At 34.0% G+C, this 5,075-nt stretch overlaps 1 long non-coding RNA gene across 1 annotated transcript; it reads left to right on the forward strand.

Moving 5' to 3' along the window:
• Positions 1-726: 726 nt before the first annotated feature.
• LOC128559570 (uncharacterized) lies at positions 727-1,342 on the forward strand. The gene is made up of 2 exons (XR_008372472.1): positions 727-1,028; positions 1,302-1,342. It is a non-coding gene; the product is annotated as an uncharacterized LOC128559570 (long non-coding RNA).
• The last annotated feature ends 3,733 nt before the right edge of the window (positions 1,343-5,075 follow it).

Genomic DNA, 5,075 nt, shown 5'->3' on the forward strand with positions numbered 1-5,075 from the left:
ACATTTGCTAAATGTAATAGAAGAAAGAAGAGAACATAACAATAGACATCTCTTGTTAAATGAATTGATTATTGATTCTAATATCACTCTGTTTGATTTCCAGTCAAAACAAAGTAGGAAATCAAGCTCTGTATATTCTGCGATAAATAACGGTTGACGCGCGAGGGCATTATGTCGTCAATTATTACGTCTGATACATTACTCCTCGCGTAAATGAAGTCCAGCATAATATTTATTAAAATATATCAATGAGCATGTCAGAATGAAATTAATCTAGGCCTTCTTGTCATTTATTGTCTAATTTACCACGGTTCATCGTTCAGATGCTTCAGTATTTAACCACTCGGCCTCGTGGTTCAAATGTCTACGCATCTGAACTCGAAGGCCTTGGTTATTTGTTAATTCAAAACCAACTGTGAAGCTAGTCTGATTATGCTGTAGATTGAGGTAATTCAATTACAAAGCCAACAGGCTTATAATTGATCTTACTCACAGTTAAGAGTAATATAAAAGTAATGCCAGGAAAAAGCAAAATTTTAATAAAGAATATTGAAACATATGGTAGAACAAAGGGAATATAGTTGTTCCTATACAATTGCGTACTCACGTATTAGTTATTATATGAGAATGTAAAATGAGCATATATTACGTTATACTTGCGCATGTAAAAAATACATATGCAAGCAACAGTATAAAAACTTCTATATCCCATTTGTTTCACTATAAGGAGGCAGTAAACAGTTTTGAGCCGTTAGTGTCGAATTGGCCGGGGTGAAATTTACAAATAAGAGGCAATTTACGGAATGAAGTGCATATTTGAACTTCTAAATTATAATAATTGCTAGAATTGAAGTTTCAGCGGCTAGAATTGAGTTTCACTTATTTAAAAAAAATCAGTTGAGTAGCCTTGATCTTGATAGTATGACGTAATGACTTGCAGGAGCGTATACATGCTTCCTTTGAGCTAGCTTAAAGTGGGGTTGTCATTTTAGCAGGGACCTCAGGAAAACTGGAACAGTGAAGAAACGGTACGGATGGCACATATATTTGAGCTTATTTTCAGATTTTACAGTGTTACTGGAGTATGGAACAGTGTAGCAGTTGGGGCTATAATTTTCAGGAAATTTTCTGCAGCGATTTAAAAATTGGCAAATTTAGCTTTTTTCGTCATCAGTTTCCGCGACCGGGAGAGCACAAAATTCAGGTCTTGTAAACAGAAAACTAGATATTAGAGATGTATTGTAGATGGTTTGTAACGATAGACATACAGTGATGTTAATGTTGCAATATCTTTATTTCAGGTGTGTGGTTACAGACTTTTGTGTGAGGTTTTGAAAGTTAGGTAGGCGACTCTAGGCTGAGGAGCTCAGAAAACTGTTTACTGCCTCCTTAAGAGCAAATCTTGAAAATTTGTAAGTTCTTCCATGTGTATTTATTTGATGTCTTAGAGGTTTTTCAGTATGATTTGTGAATGAATATGAGTTTTAAAATTAATTTTGAAGCAAAATGAGAGTTTTTAAGAGCAATAACTAAGGGGAGATAACCGCGATTCTGACATGAAAGTCAGTTTTACAGTGTTTTCCGAGCCGATATAATGAAAGATATATCTGTTCTGACACCATTTTACTTAGACATATGCTTACTGTGATATTAAAGTCGTCAAATAAGGCATTTAAATGCAAATTTATTGATTTCTATTAATTCAGTAAGGTTTTTAACAGCAAAATAGCGGCTCGGACTGTGGAACAGACCTCGGGGGTACTTTCGGCAGTATGTCCTCTGAATCAGTGTTTCGTTGTTCGTTTCAGTTTAGAAGTTATGTACATATTGCATATAACATAGATGCCAGTCACAGCACACAAAAGTTTAGAGAATAGACATCTTTTCCCCTAAAATAGATAGGTTTTGAAAGGTTTGTCTCAAAAATAACGTTTTTCTCATATTTCATCACTCGCGAAAAGTGATCATTATCAAATTGAGGTCTTAACATGGACTCGTGGTCTGATGCAGTCAGTTCTATGGGTTGAAAGTCATGTACATCATAGCTAAATATCACAGTGCAGATAATTATGTTCAAATAGACACCATTTAGTGTCTAGGAATAGACAAATTAGCATGTAGTGGTATTTTGTGAAACGTTACGACGGTGACATATGGTGCTCATGCATGTGCTTGTAGCTTCCTGGAGCAGGTCCAGCACAGTACCAGTTAGTTAAAATTGCTATAATGTTCAGCCAGCTTGGCAGCTGAACATATCTAGATACTAAAAACATGGTTGAGACCTCATTTTTGTATGCAATGGGCCCTAAATGAAGCTGTAATGTTACTAGTTAATTTCGGTACGCGTTCCTGGTAGAATTTCTGCATACATGATGTATTTCAGTTGTCAAAATTTTCAGCAGCATATGTTGGATATGTATGAAACTGGGTTTCTTTTGGTCTGAATTGATTAAATTACAAAATAAACAGCAAATGTCATACTATTGGGATCACTTTTGTCTCCCTTAAGGAGGCAGTAAACAGTTTTGAGCCGTTAGTGTCGAATTGGCCGGGGTGAAATTTACAAATAAGAGGCAATTTACGGAATGAAGTGCATATTTGAACTTCTAAATTATAATAATTGCTAGAATTGAAGTTTCAGCGGCTAGAATTGAGTTTCACTTATTTAAAAAAAAATCAGTTGAGTATCCTTGATCTTGATAGTATGACGTAATGACTTGCAGGAGCGTATACATGCTTCCTCTGAGCTAGCTTAAAGTGGGGTTGTCATTTTAGCAGGGACCTCAGGAAAACTGGAACAGTGAAGAAACGGTACGGATGGCACATATATTTGAGCTTAAGATAAGATTTTCAGCTCAGGTCGTTTCGCGAGACCGACTTACATCTGCGTGCGCTGAGAAGACCGTAACAATGCTGAGAAGCTGAACGACTATATAGCTTGTTGCCAGCGGCGAAACGGTGTACGCCGCAAATCTGAAAGGATTTGACCCTATGTGGTATAAGTTACAATATTCGCTGGTGTAATAGTTTGAAGTTATTTCTACTTACATAAATTTACAACGTTTCAGCGTCCAATAGGAGAATGACGAATTCATGAAAAAAAATCTAACGAAACAAACACTTTTGATAAAGAACTTGTAACGTTTTAATGCGCGTAATAGGCTGCACCTTTGTCTCAAATGCGCAATACCTTTCCAGGTTGTCTCAGAAAATAGTGCTTGACAAAGATTTAGTAAACATGCGTTATTTTTTGTCAAAGGCTACCATTATAAAGATAATGGCTGTTCAAAAATGTTTATTTTTATTTCGTATGAAATTTTAGATGTTAATGCTTAGATGTCCGACTTTGGTTTAAAAGTAATATTTATTCATTGATGCATTAAAATGCAACAAGAGTAATTTCGCTGTGGAATGGATTCACCTGGCGATAACTTTATTTAAACTGTTCTATAACTTTAGAGCACAGTGAGAATTAAAAGTGAGGTTGGATATGTTTGTTGCACCATTAACTGGTTTAAACCGTTCCTAGGCCCACTGACTTCCGTTATTTAGTAAGTTTCTCTGCCTTACATGTTTCAGTTTTTTCCATGTACTCTATGCATATTCTGATGACGTGATACACCCTAACATACAATGCTATGGAATTTCAGTGTAAGTGGTGGTATTCTTTGTACTTGACAGTTCTTAATGAATCTTTGATATCTTTTTCATTAAAGTTGCATAAGGAAAACAGCTATGACATGTTACTTCATTTTAAAGTTATCATCTTTTCTTTCATGTCTGTTCTTTTAAACCACTGACTAACTATTAGATCTTTGGATACGGTTTTAGTGAAGAAAGGAAGTTGAAAAGAAATGGATTAGGATTGTCCACATTGTTTGATGAGTCACACACATGTCTGTTGTATTACTTATGAAACATACCTTCTGTCTAGAATCGTCTTTGTCTATATTACAGTATGTAGACAGCTTATTATTTGTGTATCTTTTTATTGACAGTTCAGGCAAAACATGTAAATATAAGAAGATTACAGAAAGACTCTGTGAAATAAGACAATTATCTAGTTATTTCTTGTGCTCAGGCCGCACGATTCTCTTATAAAATGCTCTGATAATTTCCAATTATTTCCATTAACTTTAAATTACATATAAACCTCAGTGGGGTTTGGGCTATTATATGGCACGAAATCGTTGTCATTTGACGCGCAATCGCAGTAGTAATAGGCCAGTTATTGTCAATCATAGATACATATTATACTTAAAAGAAATCCAATTGTTATCGATTTAATAACAGAAAATTATGATCTAAGTCGTCTAGGTGCAAATCTACATCTGCATCTACACATACAGTGCGGAAAACAGAAAGAAGCCTATGTATAAAGTTTGTAATCCCTTTCACAATTTTTTAAAATTTTACCTTTGTTAAATCTAAGCGGATGGAATAATGCTTATTTAGTAGAAAAGGGTATTTTTTCACTTTACATTGTATAATTCACATTTTTCATGTCACAGATAATTGGCAAAATGCCATTTTTTGTGCATGAAAGTAACAGCCTAAAGAATAAATTGTACACGTGAAATTTAAATAAGAAAATAGTGACAGAAATGTTATTTTTTTTTAATTTCGGCTACCGAGGTAACCCATTTATTGTCGTCCCTGTCATAGATGTGAGGGGGTCGGGGATCCATCCCCCATCACACCTTACAAAAAGTAACATGATTGCTATTACATCTAATATATAATCATATTAGCTAATGAACTGTTGTAATAAAATTCTTGGGGATTTATTTTTGATAATAGGGACTAATACTTTTTTGAAATATAAGTTAAGTGAATCTTTGTTTAACAACTTAACTATATTTACCTAATCTATTTAATTATGCACTTCATAAAAAATATTATATGCATAATATAAGTTAATTAGACAATTTGTTTTTTAGATAAAACAAAAATTAAATAATATTTATAATGGTTGAATTGTATTTACTGTCTTCCGTTGTCTAGCGATTTAATTTTAAACATTTTTTGCGTAGGATAATATTTCATTTAAAGTATAGGGAGACAAAATTTGCATT

Source organism: Mercenaria mercenaria, chromosome 9 (genome assembly GCF_021730395.1).
Source record: "Mercenaria mercenaria strain notata chromosome 9, MADL_Memer_1, whole genome shotgun sequence".
In the NCBI taxonomy this organism is placed as follows: Eukaryota; Metazoa; Mollusca; class Bivalvia; order Venerida; family Veneridae; genus Mercenaria; species Mercenaria mercenaria.